General features: G+C 40.4%; 1 protein-coding gene across 5 annotated transcripts in view; it reads right to left on the bottom strand.

Annotated features, from left to right (window-relative positions):
* LOC137997755 (uncharacterized) overlaps nt 1–24,000 on the bottom strand; it is a 121,205-nt gene that overhangs the window by 86,372 nt on the left and 10,833 nt on the right. For 2 of the 5 annotated variants that reach the window (XM_068843984.1, XM_068843970.1), the window contains exons 3-4: nt 19,884–20,052; nt 8,670–8,780 (exon numbers count right to left, since the gene is read on the bottom strand). The gene's annotated coding sequence lies outside the window, so the exon portion shown is untranslated. Of the gene's footprint in view, nt 1–8,669; nt 8,781–9,305; nt 9,337–17,110; nt 17,297–17,411; nt 17,700–17,955; nt 18,047–19,883; nt 20,053–24,000 lie in introns of those variants that run through there. The other 3 variants (XM_068843973.1, XM_068843972.1, XM_068843974.1) reach the window with 3 other exon arrangements.

Here is a 24,000-nt window from a genome sequence, read left to right as displayed (position 1 = left end):
GGGGCACTCCCTGCTTCTTAGCTATGACGGAACAATCAAAGTGCTTTCACTTTTTTAAGTCATGAGATTTGGTCTTAATTTGGAACGATAAGTTTTCGGTTTCGTTGCTTGCACCACTTAGTTGGAAAGCAAATGTTTTCTTTTCAAACAGAAAAGAAATAGGCGTTAAATGAACCTCTCGTTTTCGTCAGGAGCCAGTCTGTTTTCAACTTAATATCTTTACATCGGATGCCTTCGGCAAGCCCACGTTTAAAAATGTCTTGAGTGTCGTCGTAGCAGTCATGGAAATTAGCCACGTGCTTGTCGTGAAGCTCTTGGCTTCATACTGTCATGTCGGATATACGACTTGCATGAGGTGACTCCTTATTTTCGCGCGAAGGTAATCGGCAAAGCTCACGAGGACTTCCCAACGCACATACTACTTCCCTTCTTCGAATTACTACCTTCTCAGACTGAATTCGTCGAAGATAGTTTCCCGTATTTTAGTCCGGAGCAAAATTCCCCAAACTTTGATACCGCGAACGGAAGTGACATTTGGGTTGCATTTCTGTAAGTACATTTCAAAATCCTGATTTAAGCAATCGATCGGATTAGAACATTCCCGCTTTTTACTCTGTAGTGAACGTGGACCCAGATTAGGCCTTTTTTGTCGCTATGGCGGTGTTAATTCTTCAAATCATGAACACACAGAAGCAGCAAATGGTTCGATTACTTTATTTAATCTCAACAACAGAACCGTATTTTATCGGATTTCACAACTTGAAAATGCCATAAATCACATCTGTAACGCAAATGATCACGACAGTTTCGGTCGCGGCAGTATAATTTAAATACAACCTGTTTAAGAAATGGTCTCGATAGCACAAGTGTTACTATTCATCTTTTAAACTGTTCAACATTTTTAGGCCAAAAGATTTTTATTCCGGATTCTTCCAAACCGCGTATTGTGTACAAATTTACTTGTGAGGGCTGTGGTGCTCGCTACTTTGGTGAAACGTAAATGAGCACCCTTTTCGGGATAAGGCTTCTCATATTTTCAAGCATCTTAGTTTTTCTAAGAATTGTCCGGATAATTGTGATGTCTCTTGTTTCAAAACTGTTGCTGTTGATAATGTTACCTCTTTCTATCAACTCAAAATCAAGGACGCTTTCATGAAACCCAAACTCAACAAACAAACAAGTTGATCATATCAGTTCAGCATTACAATTTTAAACTTTTACAGTGGTGTCAGTTATGTTTTCTATAATATGGTTGGTTGGTTTGAATTAATCTGCTTGTAACGAACATTTAATCAACAGAGAATCCTGTTCTTGATAGCACAAGGATTAGTATTATTTTTTTTAAATGCAACCACACTTTTGAGTTAAGGGACATGTCCCCATGCTTCAAACATCATCATCAGCCAGAGTGAGGGTAACAGTGGTTGTATTTGCGTTCGACACAGGAGAACGCAAACCTAAATTTGTGGGTATCCTCTGGTTTATAGGTGTTCTGCGCTGCTTTTGCGAAAAAAATTGAATTTCGTTTGGACACAAATTTGTCTCGCTTTCATTCCTAGCCTCGCTTCAGACGGGATCGACACTAGTCTACACAGTTTGACACGCATTTGCCTCACTTTCATGTAGGCAAATTTTGGTTTGGATTTTGAAAGCCTTTTCCTCTTTAGTAAAATCACCTTTTAATATGCTCGTCAGAGTCTTTGGGAAGTGTATGCGACTCCTGGTCGGAATATTTCAAACAGCAATGCAGGGGTTTTGTACTCGAATGTTTCGTTTTCGATGAAGAAATTATTATGGTCTTGCCGACGGGCTAAACTCAGCAGTCAATTTACCGACGTTACATCGAACCAAATGGATAAAGCTTGTGGTCACAAATAAACGTTTCGAGTTACATAGCTCTGCGGTTATTGCGCAACAAGTTGAATCTATCGAGTAGCCCGGTGGTCATTGTGTCATTTTGTCTTTAACAAAGTAATCATTATTTCAATGAGTTGTGTCGCTTAGTGGCCAAAGCGCTATTTCACTACAACTTTTAATTTCGGTCCCGAACAAGCAATCATTGTGGCCATTCTCGTCACCAGAGCCTCGGGTCTTATGTCTGCACATGACCCAAGGCTCTGGGAAATTCTATATAGAAAAAAATGCGCCGTAGGGTTCTTATAGTCAAAAATTGGCTAATTGAACCTTACGGCGCCAGCTCACTCCTCGTGCTAACATGAATGCACCAATCAGAAACGCTTTTCATTGCTCTTCACGAAGACCAATGAGAAGACACTTTGTTTCAGAGTTCCCCAGAGCTCTTCTCTCCCTCAGTCATGCGCAAAAGAGAAGAGCTCTGGAGTGGAGATTGTCACTGTGGCTCGATGTTTATTATTTGAAAGACACAAGAACTACCCAGGCGAATGGAAGCAACACACTCGGTCAATTCATTAATTATGTGTTCATCATGTGCTAGTCGTGAACACAGGCCATTTAAGAATTTGATACGATTTCTATGAAACGTATTCAGTTGGGAGGTACCATGTCTTTGACTGTTTTATTACCTAGCTTTATGTTTCCTGATTCCTTGGGTGAGAGTACAGTGGCATATTGCTGGCATAGGTCAAATATTTCTCAGTTCTCCCTGGAACACTCATTCATAGCATTATAAATTTTATGTTCTTTCCCTGTAGAATTATAGAGCAAGATGTGAAAGTGAAGGTTATAGAGACAAGATACGTTGATTGCTGCTACTAACTACTCATTAATTTTACTGGCAATTTTTATTTCAATTTTATGTGTTCCAGGCCGATTTTTCTGCGCCTCACAACCAGAGCAAAAAGGAAAGAAGAGGTTTGAGGTAATGCAGCACTCGTAATATCAACAACAACGTTAACTAGCATTTTTATTTACAGTCCTTGCCTGTTGCTGTTTTAATCGGTGCATCCCACATGAACGCCTACTTGGCGTCTTGTTCTTTTCTAACAGAGTCGGCATACGACCAAAAACATCGAATTACTTTCGTTTAGTTTCGTTTGGTTTCTTATGGAAAGAACAACCCCATTTCCAGGGTGCTCTCTCTTCATCCATCAAGGGAGAAAGAGAGAGGACCCTGGGAACGAGGTTGTGCAAAGCAAGGTCTCCGTTGAATTGTGGTATTCGCAAGTTGATAAAGACGAATGTGCAAGACGAGGCCCGATAAACGTCCCAAGTGCTTTCATTTTTACATCTCAAATACAGAAACTTAGATTATCACCTGGAAATCGTTGTTTTAAAGGGAAATAATCGCTTCCGTTAGAGTTCGTCTCTCTTTCCGTTTATTTTCCCCCGAGTGGGGGAGCACCCCTCTTTATTGGCTAATTTCTAGAATGGACACTGAACAGCCTCACGTGACCACGCCATTTCCATTGCGCCTTCACAAAAACGGAAATGTCGTGCTTTGAAAATTCGACTTGATAGAGGAAATAGTATTTCTGACAATAAAGCGAAGCGATATAGACAGAAATAGTTTTTGCCTGCATTGATGCTGAGCGAGAGAGATTACGAGAAGAGTGTCAGACATATATAGTAGTCATAGTAGTCCGCTATGATTTGAAAACCATTCTAGGTCAGCAACAATTCAGCTCCCAAGTTTAAGTTCGATTTAAGTGTGTATTGTTAGTTTCCATGATTGGTTATCGTAACTCAGCCCCCGGAGTTAGCGGCACCGCAGTTGGTTGGGGTATACGTTCCCTTTTTTTCCACAAAGTGTTTCTGGGTTTTCGAATCCGGCAGTGTCGCACCAATCTACTGTGAAGTGGTTTGTCTCTGGACACAAAATCATGTCTGTATTATGAGAAATAGAGATGATTCATCATTTATTTTATCAGTGTTCTTACATAAACCAGGGTATGAAGTCTTTGATGACCTATAGGTCCTATGCGTCTCATGTCTCTCATTGATAGTGCAGGCCGAATCACGACCCAGAGGCAAGTTAAAAGTTTCTACCAATGCAGATGAAGCAAACACTCGAGAAACCGCATATTCTAAGTGTAAATTATTTTCGTTTTGCCCAGAAGAAGAGTGTACGTACAAATAGAGAGGACGAAAGCCCAAAGCGTAATTCGTCAGGACTGATGATCTAGTTTCGTAACACTGGTTTCTAAAAAGGAGTTGAATTTTAGTTATTTAATATCGAAATCGATTGCCTATAAACAGAACATTATACTGGCACGCCAAGGTGTCCCGGCAACAGCTCAATGAAAAATATCTTGCCTTTTTCGCCATAAAAGCATGTGACTTAAGGCCACTTTCGATCTAAAAATATTTTTTTCCTACTCAAACCAGTAATCCATGGGTTTCGGGGCGGACATTGAACGATCTCCGTCGAGATACAAAAGCGAAAAGAAATATTATGTAAAATGCCAGCCGCACTAACCAAAATTGTTGCTCAAGTAAAAGTGGTATTTACAGAATCGGGTACGATTTGCTGAAACATCCGAGAACAACTGATGTTGTCAGCAGGCGTTCTCTCTTATATCAGTTGGTCCCAAGAAAAAGCGAGGAAGGACGTTAAAATAGACCTTACCAGATATTCCCTTTTTAATCACCATAACAATCTTGTGAACGTTTAAGAATCTTGTTTGCACAACAAACAAGGTTTGGGCCAAGGTTTTATTGCTAGGTGATTCAGCAAAATATAACCATCTTCTACCCCCCAATATTGCAATCCAATTTCTAGTCCCTCTCGCTCAAATGAAAAGTCTCGAAGCTGTAAAATGTGCATTTTTCCTATTTCATACACCATGAAATTGTTATTTGAGGTTTGGGGGAACTCTACGCCTACGTTTTATTCAATATTCAATATTCTCTCCTTCGCCTCTTTTGTTCGTCCCCCATTATTTATGCATCTAATAAATGAAATGTGTGTCCTTTCAGTTATCGAGGGAAAATATTGAAATCACTTTTGATATTCTTGCATATTCCAGAAATGCAATTGGCGTCCATGGAATTAAATATGAAACTCTAAAAATTAATAAATAGAATTGGACTCAAATTTGCCTTCGTGTATCGCCAAATTGAGTCGAACAAAATGGTTTTATTTAAGCCAATAACTTACCTTAAATGATGTAAGACAAAGAAGAAAAGTGCACTGGAAACTCACCTAGAAGTGATGTTATTTTGAACTTGACTTTTAAATATTGAATATTTAATTGGAAACCGGGTACTCGATACCTGCAAGTTGGTAAACCAACCGTGTTCGCTCAGTTCGCTGAGCATCATTCTCGTCCCCAGAGTCCTCGTGCCAAGAACACGAACTCATTCCAGTTCCAAAGCAGGAAGTCTGCAAATCATGGAATTCCGACTCGTCTACGCAGACTCGGAAATTGGGAACAACCGTGATTGCAGTCACAAAAAATGGACTTTCACTTCGCCTGCGCATAAATTGTCCCTGGCCAGAGTCCGTGTTCTTGGTGCTGTCGACCAAAAGAAACGCGGGCTTTGGGGATGAGAATGGCTGAGCATGCCAATGGCAGAGTCAGACTACCGTGCGGGAGGTCGTGAGTTCAAGTCCGGCCGGACGAACACTCAATGTCTTCAAAAAAGCTGAGGAGAAAGTGCTGTCTTTGTGATTACATCCTCCAATGCACGATTAGACTCTCAACATTTCTCTGATAAGGACTATAAACCGTAGGTCCCGTCTCACAACCCTTGCTCATAAATTCCAGCGTGCGACGTTAAAGATCCCACACACACACTACTCGAAAAGAGCAGGGCACGACGTTCCCGGCGTTGGATTCTGGTCGGATTGCATGAGGGCCACAAGTTAATTAGCCTTCGGCTATTCATGAAGTGCAACCCTCATAAAATAAAGACTTCAATTCATTTCACGTATTCGATTAAGGGGCCGTAAAAGTGCCGCATACCACTATCGTAATACTGACAAGTTTGGTTTAGTTTCGCTTGAGTTGAGTTTTAAAATGTTTGCACAAGAATGGAGCTCAGTGTATCCCCATAAGATTTTTCTGGCGTTAGTGTGGCCAGCTACATCGACACTGATACGGTGTCATTCGCGCGTCACATCAGACGAGGCTAAACTCTATTTTTGTACACATTCGGGCTTTTATTCGGCTATAAACAACCCAAATTTACCTGCGATGCGCGTGCATCTTTGTTCTATTTATATCAGTGACCAAAAGTCCTTGGCGCACACTACAAACACCGAAACTTGCATTGACATGTCTCACTAGCACTAAGATGGTGACACTGGCAGTGACACCACTACCACAATGAGACAAACACCCTCACTGTCACTATCTGCTACCAACACTGATTCCGACTGTTGCAATGGAACCGACAATGGACACTGGAACAATTTCGCCGACATTAGTGCCACTGTCATTTACATGACAACTGTTTCCCTTGACCAGTCCCTGCACATTAAAACCAATAAGTGGATCCATACACAACTACATATCTCGCGTCCAATCGTCAGAAGTTTGAAATCAGCGGATAGTTGTGACTTAGAAACGAAAACAAGGCCAAGATGCTGGCCAGCGGCTTCACTTATTGTGAAAAACACTACATGAGAATTACCTTAAACCTAACGGTAACTGTCGCGGAAGGTACCTACTAATTCAAAGGCTTTTTTGAATATGCAGGAAGGGCAGTTCTTAGCAAGTGTTATTGAAATCCAAAAAGAAAATTGGGGGTAACCTCGCATTTTACGAAGATATATAATCAACAATATTTGTAAAAAGCTCTAAAATGTAAAGCAATGTATGGCGTTCTTTTCCAAATTGAAGCTTAATTATCCCCGAGAAATGCATGGTTACCCCCAATTTTCAAATTTTGGATACCAAGAGCACTTGCTAAGTTCTGCTTTCTCCGCATAGTTTTGAACCGCGAAAAAATATCCTTGTATTAATAAGCACCACCGATAGGAAATCCGAGTCTCTCGAGATGCGCAGAACGTATGCGCAATAACAATAGTAACCACCGTCCTTAATTAAGGTGATTTCCTGGTTTTGCATTGCGCAACCTACTGCGTATCATTTTTTTCTTCATTAGAACGCGCATTGGCTCGCGCACATTGATAAAATGGCAGACTTCCATTGACGCCAAACATAATCAGACAAGGAATGGCTATTTTCTTCTGAACGAGTACGGTGACACCCATTTTTTACTTCATATTTTGCTGAGAACGGTGTTTTCGTGGAGTAGTAAAAAAATGAGCAAAAATTTATGGCCAGATTTTTGGCAATTTCATAAAACTGTACGGAAGGAGCCACACACTCAAGTTAAAGCTATTTGGAGTGTTAGGTACTCACAGAGGCACTCAAATACATTTTCAGGTACGTACGTGAATTAACCTGATAGAATGACATCAGGCTCTGTGCTACATCATTGATTACATTTATAAAATCGAAGTAAATTTGTCCAACATTGGGATGCGCGGCAGTTGTGAAAGTGGCTTTAAAAGCCGGATTCGTCAGCGTCGTACCACCGATACGAGCACGATGACCCCCCCCCCCCTCCCCCCTTCTTATTACATTATTATCAACTCCTTGACATGCCTCAACAGTGTGCGAAGTTTCGTCGCAAATCTATGACAAGTTGTATTTCTAGGGAATCACCTTAACAGAACGAGAAAGATGGCAATTTGCCTACCACAATCGTGGCAGTGTGTTAAACGTCTGTCGGTTTCCAGGACTCAGTGTTTTCCTACGCTCATGTTGGTCGTGTTTCAGTTTGCTAAAAACCCTTTCATTGATGATGATCAATATCGATTGGAATGACAAATGATTGAAAAGGACTTAATAAATTACTTAATTAATTAATTTCTAGGTTCAAGGATTGGTCCATTGACGGGTTACAATCACATGATGTTCGTGACAATGGGCATGAATTCAAAGATCGCCCGTCACTTTTTCCTAGGTTCAATCAATTTACGAATGATCATGAAGCGCAACAATATAACGTGATAAGGCACGTTAACTTTTCAGTTTTATTTTAAAGATCATGGGATGATCTTGGAGAAACTGGTGGTTCTTCTGAGAATTTGACAAAATGTGCCGCACTTGCAATTTAAAAGTGGCTGAGGAACATGGCAGAATGGACCATGTTACGCTCCCGAGACGATTAAAATCGAATCGCGAGAAACCTGACCATGGTCACAGATGAATGTATATCAATAATACAATATTTATGCATATTTTAATGGGGCGCATTTTTCCTCCTCAATTTGCCTATACCATGCATCATTTTTCCGGCGATATATAACAAGTCAAAGAGGTAACAGAAAAAAACCAATGCTTCCATTGTTTGAAAGTAAGTTTCTTCAGTCTTCGCTTAATGAAAACAGAAATTTTGCTCGGAAAGAGGCGCTTCGGTGACATTTCCGTCAAAAGCGAAATTGAAAATCACATCTCGGTGGAACAATAAAATACAGCTCACTGTTTCAAAACCCAGACGTCTGTTTTGGGGAGCTTTCTTGCTGTCGTTAGTTGTTATTGGTTGTGCTTTATAAAATCGGATAGGAAACATTTCAAATGCTCAACATCGACTCAGTAAAAGTGACCACATGTATATTCGGTCTATATATTAAAAATTTGAATTCGATAGTTGTTTTATGACCACTGAAGTTGAAGAAGAGTCGCGCAAAGATCAAATGTAGGAAGATGAAATGACTGCATCGCAAAATGACTTACCCCACAGCCGTTGTCTATCGAAGGATCGAAGAAATTACACAGGCAGAGGTGATCAAAATATTATGAGATTACTCGATGTGGCCGGAGCACACCAGTCCAGGTGGATCAGCGCTGAAAAGGAACAAAAAAAGATTTTAGTTTCATGTTTGTGAATCTATCTGTGCAAAGGTGGTCCACAGCTGTCTGACATGAAAACCAAATGCTCACAGCAAATTCAGAACATTATCTGTTGTTTTGTCTCATTAGAAAGCTGTGATAAGCTTTCAACGCAACAACTACTCTAAATTATTGTAAATATTTAAAAATTAGTGGTAAATTATTATCAGGTTTCGATAAAGAGCAGTGGCTGTTTCGCAATTTCAGGAACGATGGCCAATATATTTATTGATGCACTGGGGAAATTAATGTCAACTGGATGAAAAAAGAGTTTTCTACTAGTTAAAGGGGCACTTGATCGCAATTCAGTACTATGAATCTCGACAGATTTTCTCACAACATGGATTTAACATACTTACAAGAAGCATTATGACGTTAAAGGAATGCATAAGTGGCATCGAACGACGCAATGTCCTACTACTCAGTTATTCTGGATAGTGTTAGAACTCTGTGGGGCAAAATCCCTATTCCTATACCTACCAATTCCCTCATTTTCTTCACAGCACGTGAAACAGATGAAAGCACATCTCAAGAAACGCTTTCTGGTTTCACAAGTCTCCTCGATTCGAAACTATTAACTGAATGCCAAAAGTGAAAATAACGGTGGAAAATCTGCGCCACAGCAATCTCGTACCCAGAGTCCACTTTTCTTTTGGTCAGCACCAAGAACACTACCCTGGCCAGAGGCCAGATTCCTTCTCGCGATATTACTCTCAACTCGCGGCTTCACATCTCCGGCCGACAATTTGGAAAGTCTGCTGCTAGAAAACCTGTGGTACGTAGGCAGGAAGTCCGCAGACCACGAACCTCCGGCTCGTCTACGCAAGCTCAAAATTTTGAAACAAAAGTGTGGTTGTGAGCTGTTACAAAGATGGACCTTCACTACGACTGCGCATAAATTGGAAGTGGCCAGTATCCGTGTTCTTGGTGCTGACCAAAAGAAAAGCGGACTCTGGTACGAGATTGACGTCACAGCAATTCATCATGTCTTCTTTTTGGAATTTAAAACTGAATTGCAATACGACTGAACTATATCGCACCATCTCTGTTTATGGATATAGCAACAGAATATGAGGTACCTCATATTCTGTTGTCGATAGCTGTTGGCTTGAGTGTACGCAATGAGCATGTCGTATCTGGTGGCTCGCACCGAATGTCAGTACATTTTCCGGTGTGGTGCATCAGTGAGATCAATGGTGGGTTGCGTTTATTGGTTGTCTACTTTGTTCCAAGTAGTTTTTCACCGTGTACTACGGTTTCCCGGCACTCTCATAAAAAAAAGAACACATGATTTGATTTGACCTGATCGTGTTAATTTTATGTGAAATTATTTAATTTGCAGTTTCATTTGGTTATATAGATAAGCTTGAGACTTCAAGTGATTATTGTTAACAAAAAATAACGCAAGAGGAAACTGAAACTGAAATATGGACAGCTAACACTAGCAGTCTAGACTCTTATAATGTTCATGAATGTTTATTTAGATTTACTTTACGGTATTATATTTTTACCCCTCTCTTTGATTAAGGTATCCCAAGCAAACGCTTGGTAAGCGTCTTGTTGATTAGGGGGAAGGTTATTGGAGAACAGCAAATGCCCTCTTTTTGCTCTAGGTATTGCAAGGCACGAACGGTATGTTGTTATTTTTCACTCAGATACGATCTCTCAAACTACTTCAGTTAAAATACGAAGACAAAAGCGCCGGTCTAGAAAAAAAACTAATTTTAAATGGATATTTAACGCAAGCACAGTCCTCAAGAAGCTGTGAAGCTCAAATTTGTCCTCCTCACTAATTTTTCTCCAGCTATAGTCATGCGGAAACAGTGTCGACTACGCAAAGAGTTTTCACAAATCTATAGTGTTTTAAAGCTCAAAATAGGATAATTACACCAGCATAATGACTTGTTTTCTACCTACCAGCACAACGGATTTTGCTAGTTGCAGTGTTCCTTCGAAAGAATTTGGGACTTTTTGGCGAATAAAACTATACCGGTATCTACGTTTCGTTTATCAGAGTGAAACAAAGGAATTCAATCCAAAGTCCGAAATCCAAAGTGATTTGATCCTTGAGAACCAAAGTACACTTGTGATAACTACCTCTCAGCTGTTTTTTTTTTTTTTAACCAGACTACACTTAAGTAAGTTGCAGTTTTTGTTCAGAAAACTTACTTCCTGAACATCTGCTCAACTGAAACGGATGAAAGGTTATTTTTTTCCAAACGGACAATCTCGAAGTCTATTTTTGGTCGCGCAACATGGTCTGAAGCAAACTCAACTCTATTTCGGTCCATTACTCATGATTGTAGAAGACAGGAACCAAAATCACAGTTCATGTTGATTTGACTACTTAATTTTCACTTCACGCACAAGTCTTATCCAAAATCAGGGCTCACGGACTTTGCGGAACCAAAACACAGGCCCGTAGGCTGTAAGGGTTCGAAACCCCAACCCCCCCCCCCCCCCTTCCCCTTAAAAAATGTCTCACAAACGTGACACTAGTCCTGCAAATGTGATGACTGTGGAAAGGAAAGAATAGACGATAATTTTATAATAGGAAGCCTTTGAATCACGACACGATGGTAAGGAGGTATTCAAACTCTCGCCCTTAAAGGCATCAGGATTACACAAGCTAGCCAACGAAAACATCATATAATTAGCTCGTTATTCTTAAATTTCCCATATTTTGGGATCTGTGGCGGCTTCCAAATCTCCATGCTTTGGTTTTCTTTAGTATTCACTCCGTTTAGTGAAGAACTAGATGCTCCTGTGAAGCATACACTGGCTTGCCTGTGGTACGTGCTACAGAAAATCAGAAGGCACTGAATTGTGTGGTATTGAAATACAGCATTCCAGTCTCTGAAGAATAACAAATAAAAGAGAAGCCAGAAACATTGGCTTCTGGGCTGACATGTTGATAATTTTCAAGTTCCCTCACAACTTCATTTCACCACAAGTGTGCCCTATGAGCATCCGAAAATTTTGTAATACTAAACTTCACTGAAGTCAAGCCCTGTTTCGCGGGGTTAGTGTTGGGATGGGAGACCAAAACAATAAACCCCTCATGCAAAACAGAAACACCTGACCGAAAATACTATTAACGCTAACAAATGCGAACTCAGCAAGGTACAGATTCTGTTAGCTTGCTTTATGCAAAACAAATATTGATGAAAAAGCAAATAAATATTGATACACAGTTTTCAGAAAGAGCAGAAGAAAGTTTCTCGGACGGTCGATCGAGAATAAAATATTTACGACATGAAAACAACATTAATTTTGAACCGTGAATATAGAATATAAAAAGTTACGATCAGCGACAAACATTTTGGGAGATTTTTGCTACGTTCAAGTAAATTGCAAAATCGAAAGTGACATGGCCGGAATTCAGCGGGCGTCGTGATTAAGTTACCGCGGCATGTTTACTCGCCAAACAGTGAAGCATCTGTGTCAAATGATGGCAAGATACCGGGTTTTTGTAAGTTTCTTTTTCTGTCAAGTGTTATAAAGTTTGACAATGAAATGAGCGAAGTCAAAACAAAGATCACAATCGCCCAACTCTTGTTTATGCAAAGTCAAAATTTACTCTCCAAGACGCGTACGACGTTATTTATCACCAGGTAATTCCATCATTTTGGAAATAGCAGCTGCTTTATTATTCATCTGCGTCACAAGTTTTCACTGATTTTGGTCCTCATTTTGTTGAAACTCAAGCACGCTTTCAACAGGCCGGTGAACCCTTCCTGCTTACAGAGCAATACTAAAAAACTTCTCCCATATCACATTTGAACCTTAAGCTCGAAAATTCAATACACAACATGATATTATAATTCACAAAGGCAGAAAATACCACAGAATCCTTTTCCAGCGAAAATTTTATTGAAACAAACAACATATTTGCTCTTAGAGGCGAAAACCTCTTCCTATTTCATTGCGTGCGTGAAGACAAGAAACTCAATTGTGTCAAATTACCATGTACTTCAGGTAAATACTGCTCACTTTGATTTCGTCTCGACGGGCGATAGATTGTTGTCGAAGTCCAGTACTCGTCGCTTTTGAGATTCATGCCTAGTTTATCCAACTGACTTTCCATTATTGAGCTCCATAAGGGTATATTTTGTTTAAGGATCCACTAAAACGCCATTCGCGTTGCATGACTTTCGACGCCATTGCAGGCTACTGTGTCCACCAGAGAAATCTACGCAGTTCCACTACCCTCTCGATCCTAAGAAAATACGCGCAAAAGGCTCTATACACAAAGGCAACACTTACCAGGGGACTGACAGGCAAGACTTTTACCGACACGAAAAAAAAAACAAACAAACAAACAAACAAACAAACTAAACGCAGACCTCGACTGGGTTTGCCCATAGGCAACCCAGTAAAAATATTTCAGTACACCGTTGGCTTTTGGTTGTTTCTAAGCCTGGGACCCATCGTCCATCTTTGAACGGTAATGGCCTGAAACGAGTGGTCGCCCTGTTGTGCTTACATAGCATCGAGTGCATTGGCCTAGGATATCGCCATTGATTTGCTTTGTTACTATGTGGCGTCGCGAGGAAAAAGAAAGAGAAAGAAAACGGGCAGCGGCTTCATGCCAAATGTTAGAAAGATTTCTGTCAAAAAAGTCGAAAACAGGTGAGAGATCTTCAGAGTTAAATGATAGTTCAGTTCAGAATGAGATGCAGCCATCATTGCAGACTACTCCTGCTACGGACACCTCACCCAACAACCCATGATTATGATGTCTGTCAGCATCAAGAGACCAGCAAGGTAGATATTGGTGAAATCTTTTACAAAGCGAAAACACTGAAGGAATTTTCTTACGCAATGATGACTCTAACCATGTCTCGAAAGTATCACCTCTTGACAATTCCCAAGGAGCAACTTAAAGAAAAGGCATTCCCCACTCAGTACCTTGCTGGTTGCAAACGTAGTTTTCGTTTAGAGTGGTTGTCACAGCACCCCTGAATGATGTACAGTGAACGTGTTGATAGTGTTTTCTGTACAGTTTGTGCTATTTTCTGTTCCGATGCATCAAAAAGCAAGTTTGTCACCAAACCATTTCGAAAGTGAAACAAAAAAGCGAGAAAGTTAAAGAACACGAACACTCTGCAGATCATCAGAGGGCCATAGAGCAAGCTTACAATCTTAAACGACTGAGCTGTTGAGCACCCACATACAGCAATCTCAGCCCAAATTGATTCCAGTAAGGCCGAAAATATCGAGCGAAACCGCGAGGTTCTTAAGTCTATAAACCGAGCAGTGCTGTTTTGTGGTAGGCAGTGTATTGCTTTGAGAGGTGATGTTGAAAATCTTGACACGCCTGAAAACCCTGGAAATTTTCTTGCCTTACCCAAGTTGTTAGCAGTGCATGACAGTGTGTTGAAAAATCATTTAGAAACTCCAGCAATGCGTTGTGTGACACACTTGTCACCCCAGACACAGAATGAATTGATTGAGGTCATGGGCAAGCACATTATGAAGGGCATACTGGATGATTTAAATGCTGCAACCTATTACTCTATCTTAGCTGATGAAGTAACGTCGCACAACGAAGAACATCTTACTATTTGTGCTCGGTTCGTCGATTCGATGAGAAGAAAGATGTAAGAGAGGAATTTTTAACAATTATCAAACTAGAAAGGATAACAGGTGAAAAGATTGCAGAGAACATCCTAGCTTTCCTGAAAGAGAAAAACGTACCAGTAACGAACATGCGTGGCCAAGGATACGATGGTGCAAGCAACATGTCATCCAGCACATCAGGCGTAAAAGGACGGATAAAGAAGGAGGCACCATTAGCCACGTATGTGCACTGCAATGGACACTGCCTCAACCTTGTAATCAGTAAGTCATGTGCATTACCTCAGGTGCACAATGTCATTGAACGTCTAAAAAATTGCTGTCGTTTCTTTCTTAAAAGTCCTAAGAGAAGTGGCCTTCTTGAGCTTATTGTTATGCACAAGTTAATGTAAGAAAGAGAAAGAGGACTTGTGCAAGACAAGATGGGCAGAACTGCACACTACTTATCAACATTTTTACCAAGCTTTTGTTTTCATAGCACAGGCTCTCGCGATGATTGGTTTCAAACGCCACATTCCCAAGTATGGTGATATGTATGCTGACTGGGATCCAGCGAATCGCAATGAAGCTCAACAAATTTTGGCAAGTATTACGTCCTTCGAGTTCATTGTCGTATTTATGACAATGTACCAGTATGTGGCTCACTTGGCTGAAATCACTGTTAAGCTTCAGATAGCAACTGTTGACATTGTGGAGGCCCATGACAAGAAGTTGGAAGTTTCTACCGAGAGGAAAGGGAAGATTGTGGCACAAACTTTTCCCGTATTTACAATCAATGCGTTTCAATGGCTGAGAAGGTGGGTACTGTTACCGAAATGCCCCGATTGACATCAAGACAACAGCATCGCTCCAATACTGAGGCCCAAACTCCTGGAGAGCATTTCCAAAGAAACGTGGCAATTCCTTTACTTGATCATATTATCATGTGTATCGAAGAGCAGTTTTCGCCTTCAGCAAAAGTTGCCACATCACTACTTGGCCTCGTTCCAAGTGTTCTCTGTTCAAGAAATGTCAACCTCAATGCGGCTGTTAACACTTACACTGATGATCTCCCGTCCCCTGAGTTGTTCGAAATGGAACTTACGCGATGGAGAAGTCGATACTTAGCAATGGAACCGCAATTAAGGCCAGCTTCACATGCTGTGGCAATCGGCAAAGATTGTGATGCTGCCCTCTTTCCAAATATTAGCATTCTTCTCCAAATTGCCTGCACAATTCCAGTCACATCATGCGAATGCGAACGAAGCGCAAGCACATTGCGACGACTGAATAACTACATGCGTGCATCGATGGGAAAAGATCGCCGCTTGTCTCATTTTGCGCTTTTGCACATTCACTACACTACTCCTGTGGACTTGGACACTGTAGTAGACTGTTATGCTGGGTTACACCCCCGTCGACTTCAACTGGAAAATCTTCTGAAATAGCGGTAAGTTTAATTTTGTGTGACACTGTTAACATTAAAGGTCCGTTTTAAGCGAAAAAGAACCCACCCAGGCGAAAACCAGCCCACGGGCCTGAAAAAGGCAATTCGAGGCTCAGGAAAATACCGTTTGACACCTTAAAAGAATCTGAGATGTAAAACTCAGCCTGCTAAAAGCCTCTAATTTCGGTGATGGCGATGTATTCGCGGGCAATAATAGCATGTATCTCGCGCGCGAATAAGTCAACATGGCCATGTGCAATGATGCGGTAAAATTCTCAAAAGGCGGGAAAATTCGTAAAGAAGGCTCTTTCAATCATTGCTGTAAGATTTAAAGGAACATTAACTATAAATCTACCTCTCTAAGATGCTTAGGCCTCCCTCTTCCCCAAAAATTATTACAAAAGAAAAACAATAAGGAAATAAGTGCTCCCCATTTTGACTTTCCTCCTGAATTGCTTGTATGAAATGTTGGCGGGAAAACAGTGAGCCACCGTTGCCCAGTTGAATGTTGCAGTTGCGTATGAAATTATATCGCACTACTTCTTTAAATCGTTAATGACAGCAGCTAAAGTAAGTAAATGCCTTGACCCACTGTCTATCTGACGCGACAAGGAAAGATCCTCTTAATTTAAATGGGGCATTCAATCTTCGAACACGGCTGTGCTGGGATCCGATATACTCTGTTTGCCAGAGGTCATATCAAGGAAACCGCTACCAAGCAGGTTATATCCGATAGCAATGAGTCAAAACATACCGCACATGTCTGAAATGTTTTATTAAAACATTAATCAAAATCAATCTGTGCTCTCTTTTGTTTTGGCAGCAAAAAGCGTGTTTACTTAGCATTAGGAAAACGTCACTTATCTTCGTCGTATGCAAATGTTAGTGCGAGAGTATATATCAACTAGACACAACTGACAATGGATTCCGATCTAATTGAGGTTAAGAATATGTCGGCTTTACGTTCGATGAAGCGCTTCAATCTTCCCGATGCAAAATAAACTTTGAGCAGTCCCTTTTTCCCTCCGAGCGCTCGCTCCAAATCGAATCCAAATTTCCCTCGCGGCCATTTTTTCACGTGCGTGTTTTCTCCGCGCGCTCGGGTAAATAAGCGGCGAAAGAAGGACTGCTCGTAGAATTGCACACTTTCCATTTAACGGAATTTTCGAAAACCTCTAGTGGAAATTCAATGCAACAAGATCTTTTCCGGAATTTTCAGCTGAAAGTCTGGAAAATTCCGTTAAATGGAAAGCGTCCGTTGTAAATGCACACGCATTACCTCGTTTCGCCTCGTTTCTTTTTCCTAAGGTTTTCTCACTCATCGCAAAGAGCCGTGGCTAGTCTTAATCGGTCTCACTAGGTCGGGGTTTAGGTTTCCTTTTTTTTCCGATTCACAGCTTTCAGGTTACAGAAGTCGATGACCAGTGACAGAAACTCTCGCAGAAGAGAGTACAGTGCAGTCTACTTCGTTTCCGCCAAGTATACTTTCACTTTCTAATGAATATGTTTCGCGCCAAATAATTAACCTACTGTGACACCAGTGTTTAAATAAGTTTAATTTATCCAAATGTATCACTCACCTTTTCTAGGAAACGTCGGTACCTGCACTCGATAAAACGAGTCTCAATACAACAACATACGTTTTATGTTTTTTTTTTCACCACGTTCACGTGCGATCCCAATTCTCTTCCACGAAGCAGGACTCGCTTGCACCCATACACAACCAAAGGAGACTCGACATAACGCAAACTTAGTGAGTTGGACGCTTAAAAGTGCTTTGCTCTTTTGAGAACACGACCCCTTGTGTCTAAGTTTCCATGAGTGTTACAGAGTCCGTAGTTGTCAACAAATAGGTCTGCAGGAAATGCCTGATTCAAGAACGAAAGAATGAAGCGTTCATTTATTCGATGCTTTTTTAAATTCCAAAAATCGACAGACAATGCCTTTATCATAAGAAACCAGAAGTGGCTTTAATCCCAGATATCAGGGTGATATTTTCAAGACGGATGGAATTACGCAATAAAAAATGATCTCCTGTTCTTGACTTTGCAAACACAATAGTGGACCTATCGGCTTGCAGAAATACGCAAAAATTAGATAGTTTTGACAACGACAACAACTCACTGAAATAAGTCTCTTCTGCGGCATGGCTACATCCTGGAGCCTTGCAACGGCTTAAATCTCAATCCACTTTCACGTGTGCGCCTAGAGTCTGTAATATCCAGCACGAGGAAGATCCAAAACAACCTCGTTCCCAGGGTCTCCATTATCGTTGACCCTGGGAACGAGGTTGAATCCAAGAAGGTGGATTATCCTATTGTAGGCCTAGCGGCATATGTTTTCTGACTCAGTTTAGTTGTGCAGGATCGACAGGATCTTCCTAGCCGGGACAAAGGAAGATTGTAGTGTAAGAAAAGTCCAGGACTATTCACGAAAGCTATTTCACTCGAAGATCCTATTACTAGTGATAACGCAAAGGTTAGATAGTGAGGGCGACGAAGCTTATATCATAATGTTATAGTTAATTATAGTTTTATGTAGTTTTTAAGTAGTATCTGATATAATCCAAGGTTAAGAATAGGCCATTTTCGAAATAATAAAATAAATAAAAAGCATGGGAAAAGAAAAAGCTAAAAATTATTTATTCAATCATCATCCTCGATGTGACTGAATTATATTCTTTTCTCTCCCCACCCTTGCAGTAAAATTTGTGGAATTTTATTCCATGCACATAGGTATATTGCGGCCAACCAATTGATTGATTGATTGATAACATGACGCAAGTTGAACATGCTCTGTTACGCGAATAATAACTAAGATGATTTTGGAACTAAACGAAATGTTACGTTACATGAAGGCAGCCAGGAGTTCATCAAGGAGAGCATCTATCTCCACTAATTCCTTGAGTCAACCCTTTCCTGAGTAAATTTATTTTTAGGAACAGGTTTTTCCAGCAAACATGGAGGCGGCATCGCGAAGTGACGTTCAGTATCGACCAGTCACAAACCTCTCTCCAAATAAAACTTTTGCAGGTAAATGAAGGTAATCCCCTTAAACAGAGAACAGAGAAATCATGGCCTAATGTTGAAGTATCAGGAAAATGTAAGCCGCGAGATGTCGTGCGAGTGAGCCGCGAAGCCGCGAGGGGTGTCTTATCCCCCACGCGAGACAGGTACCGTAGGAGGGTGGAAGACGCTTTCGTGCTTAGCGTTTGGGTAAGCGTTCATCTGCTTTAAGGATCCTCTTCAAAACGCGAACTTCATTGCCTCTTTATCTCAATTGACAAACCATGAACTGAAAACTTGCCTGGATGGATTGTCGATGGTAACAATAAGATCAAGTTTCAGTAACGCAGGTCAATAGGCTTGTCGCAAAGAAGCTCCTCCAGACGAAAGAAGCTCCTCTACTGTTTTTGAGCTTAACTAACATTGGTTTTTGTCACAAGCGTAAGAGGTCACAAAATACTGAGACAGAACATAGGCTTAATAAATTACTGGTAATTTTACCTCGTGAGTTTATCAAATGGACCATTGATTCTAAAATAATTTTAAGGTTAAATCTAAAATTCGACCTCGCTACATCACTCATCAGACTTTATTTTATTTTATTTTTATTTCTTTTATTGATATGGAATACAGACTTCGTTCCCTCCACAATAGTGTTGACTGAGGAAGGAGGAGGGAGGGGTAATATTATCATAGTTTAAAAGATCTGTTTCTGGACGTTCACCAACGCAAGTTTCTCACAAAAGAACACACGACTCATTTGCATCGTAAAGTGATCGTATAACGATAAAGGAATCAACACAATGATCAAATCATAAGCTGTAGACAGAAGGGTCAAATGTTTGGCACAATTCTCACACTCTGTGCTGTCACTAATTCATCAATATGAATTTACATGAAATGTCAGTACAGTGGATGAAAAGCCGTTCAGTGCTGTTCCAAGAGGTTGTAAAATATTTCTTCGGTCTCTTTTTTAATGATATACACTGCTTTCATTTCCGGGATACATGGGGGAGGTCCTCCTTCGGATTAATATAAACTACTTACCCTTTTTAAGTTCCCGGTGAGGCTTGCAATGACTGTTCGAAGATGGATGCTGGATTGGGACACCAGGTCAGCAACGTTTGCAGCTCAAATTTAATCTCAAAGTGCTCGTGCAGACGTCAAAAACTTGGGGCGTACAAAGTCTTCAGATCTCAGTCCAGACCACAGAACACTAGAAAAATTTTGTTGTAATATTTAACTGAATATTCACTGAATATTTATTTACATTTCATCTGTCGGCTTAGGAAACTTTCTTTGTCGGGTTATTGATCCGAGACCTCACTTGTATCTGGAACACTGTTGAAGGCGCTGAAACTGAATTTTCCCAGAAGTAATGCTGGCTGAGCCAATCCGAAAATAAAAAAGAAAAATGCTCCAAATGGTAATCCCGGTAACTCCAACACTAGAAGAAGCAGGCAAGGGGATCGAGCTCGAATGCGGCATACTTCTCATCATACTCAGAGCTGCTCAGTCCAGAGACGAAGCACTACTTATTTTTTGTTTCGTTTCAGAAACGTATCTATTTCGACTTCAGTCAGGGTTTTGACTTCAGTCAGGGTGAACTATTTACACAATGACCTTGAGTGGCCAATCAAAACAGAGTTTGTAATTGAAAATCTAAACATCTTCGAGATGCGAACACAAACTTGCGAACACGTGAACCTCAAATATCGCAAACAATGTCAATAAATTAGGGGTGTCACTAAAGGCGCCCGCAAACGAGGAAACAATGTTGCCGAAACATTATTGCGGAAGCGAATGTTTTCCCGTTTGCGGACCCAGGAAACATCTGTTGCTGAAGCAACATTTGCTTCCTCAGCAAATGTTTCCTCGTTTGCGCGCCAAGGAAACATTTCGGGGAAACAATGTTTCCGCAACAATGTTTCCTCGTTGGCAGGCGCCTTAAAATGAAGAACCGTGGACCGCGGAACCTCCGGAACCGACGGAACCCGCAGAACCAGTTCAAAAACGCCTTTTTTCTCCAAAACAACGCTAGACTATTGTTTCTTTGAAGTTTTGCACAGTTTTTTGTTTGTCTTGTTTGTCGTTATCTGCCATAACTGGCTGATCGTGGAAGGGGGTAACCCGCGGTGAACTAGACCTGGTCACATGGTGATCTCTCATCATGGCCTAATGGCGGAAAGCTTTCGAACAGGGATCAAGGTTTGCAGCCGTTTGCATTGCCTTAGCAACCCTAAACGTAAGTTGAAACCACCAATTTCAAAAAAGGAATTTCGAACGAACATTTTCCTTACTTTCCTATTAGATTAATATCTGCAAGGTTGTGAACATTACAAGTTACAAGTAACTAGCCAAGAAACAGCCAGTTTTTGGTTCCCTGAGTTCCGGAGGTTCCACGCTTCCTCATTATGGTAACTCCCTAAATTGGGTTAACCAGGAATCAGTTAAAGAAATATTATTTGCTTTCCAAATAAACTTCATTTTACGCTATAGCGAAAAAACAAATCTGTTTCTGACGTTAAAAACTATATCTACTTATTTATCATTTGCCAGAAAGAACGCAACTAAAAATTCCTATCATCTTTATGAATATTCCTGGCTCTGAAATGTATATGTGTAATGATTAAAATCATTACACATACACCGGGAACTGAAATCGTTAATCATTGCATGAAAGCAGTGAGGAACAGAAAGCTCAGGAAAAGTAGACCAAAATAGAGGAACAGTGGGCACTAAAGAACTGTAGACATAGAGGAACAGTGGGCACAAAGGAATAGAGGAACAGTGGACAAAGAACAACAGTAGACACAGAAGAACAGTATATAGGCACCCAGGAACACTGGGCCCAGGGGACTGTGGGCATAGGGGGCACAGACGAACAGAAGAACGGTAGGCACAGAGAAACAGTGGATACACAGGAACGATGGGCACACAGGAACAGTATGCACAGTATACACCTTATTCCAAAATGGGGGCTATTTTAGTATTCTTTTGTTTGATTGCAAATTGGTCCTTTTGGCCTCATTCAAGGTTAAATATTCTTTTGAATTTTACGTTTGAAAGAGAGAATTCATTGAAGGAATTCGCAAAATATTTTCCAAGAGGAAAATTTTTAATCAACATAAGGAGGCTTTAGAATTGTGCCTAACATTTGGCCCTTCTTTTTTTACTACTTATGATTTCATCGTTGTGTTGAGTCCCTTACCGCAGTTATACGATAAAGATGGGTAGTGTGTTCTTTTGTCAGAATCCCTGGCTTGCATTGGTGAAGGTCCAAAGACAGATCTTTAGATAATTTTACCCCTCCTCCTTCCTTTCTCATCACTATTGTGGAAGGAACGAAGTCTGTATGTGATAGAACGTCTGATTCAGCGAGGTCTAAGCCTTAGATTTACCCCTTAAGACAATTATATTAGAACAAGAGAAAATAAAGTGGGAAGGGAGGGCATCCCCCATACATGACCTTTTCCATGGGTAATATGTCTCAACTTAATCAAAAACATAAGACAAACAGCGGCTACAAACGTAATGATAAAGCGCACTTTACTTTTGACTTGACGTTTCGTCTGCTACAATATACATATTCAGAAGTGACGGATATGATATATATAAAATTAAGAGGACTGGTAACTAGAGGGAATAAGATAAAAATAGTAAGATAAATAGATAGCAGTGAAAACTAACCGTTTAATAAAGCCACAGTTTTTCACTGCCAACGTTTCGTTTCACGCTAGTTTAAGGTCACGTATTAATAAAGTTTCCTTTATTTTACAATGCAAATCAGAGCTACCATTTGCTAAAACTTGAAAATGGTCCCATTTTATGTTGTGACCTGTTTTTACTGCGTGATCTGCAATCACGGCAGTTTGACTGATCCCTTTGAGTGCTTTGAAATGATCTTTTTTACGATCACGTAAGAGGGGCGTATAGGGTATTTTCGTGAGCCGTGACCGGACCCTTTTATTTCTCGTGAAACGTTAATTTCTTTTTTCTTGCATCGTGAATCGTGATTTTATTAACTAATGTGAAGCGTGATTGAAGCCTCTTTTGTTTTGAGAAATGTGATCAATTTGCTTCTTATGTCCTTGAAAAAGAACTACCTGCTACCATAAAAATGAAGAGCTATATCTACCCCATTTTCGGGCAAGGCTAGTGGCTGCCGTACTGAATCCTTATCAACCCCGACTTCCTGTGAAAGGTCAAAGAATCTGGGGATGAACCTTCCCCCAGGGCTCCCCTGTAGGTTTCCACAGTCCCCAGGGTCTTGTAACCTCGCTGAATCAGACGTTCTACCGCATACAGACTTCGTTCCTTCCACAATAGTGATGAGAAGGGAATGGGGAAGGGTAAAATTATCTAAAGATCTGTCTTTGGACCTTCACCAATGCAAGCCAGGGATTCTGACAAAAGAACACACTACCCATCTGTATCGTATAACCGCGGTAAGGGACTCAACACAACGATGAAATCATAAGTAGTAAACAGAAGGGCCAAATGTTAGGCACAATTCTAAAACTACCTTATGTTGATTAAGAATAAAAGACAAACAGCGTAGATAAACAATTATAAAAAATGCATTTTATATAAATTTGACGTTTGGTATGCTTCTCTACATACATTCTCAAAAGTAACCGTTACATTTTCAAAGTTTTCTTATACCTTTACGAAACAAAGAGATCTGGGTACTATATTAAGATGAAAAACGATCTTAAAGTAACAATAAAGCACTGACAGGTGTTGATTGTTAAAATCGAGAGATTATGAAGGTGTATTAATATAGTAACAACTTCTCTCTGCTAACGTTTGAGTAAGGAAAAAAGGATTTTATCTTGCAATTGTTCTGAAAGATCCTAAGTTCAACAATCGAGAAGAAATTATATACACATGATCTAAGACGTTACGAGAATAGTTGGACTGTGAACCCAGATAAGGCGACAAAACAATGAATCTTTCTTCGGAACTGTAGAGACAGAGATTGTTTGTTTGTTCCTATTCCTGTTCAAGACGTCGTTGACGTTAAAGTTTATTGTTTCTTTAGGGTAACCATTTTGTAGAAGTTTTCGTAGATCATCAACAGCAGATTGTAGTAAGAATGGCGTGGAGCAAATCAGGAAACAACGATAAGTGAGTATGCGAATTAGATTAACTTTGTATTTGC

The sequence above is a fragment of the Montipora foliosa genome, chromosome 3, assembly GCF_036669935.1.
Source record: "Montipora foliosa isolate CH-2021 chromosome 3, ASM3666993v2, whole genome shotgun sequence".
In the NCBI taxonomy this organism is placed as follows: domain Eukaryota; kingdom Metazoa; phylum Cnidaria; class Anthozoa; order Scleractinia; family Acroporidae; genus Montipora; species Montipora foliosa.
Note: the sequence above shows the minus strand (reverse complement) of the source record. Positions and strands in the feature narration are given on the sequence as shown.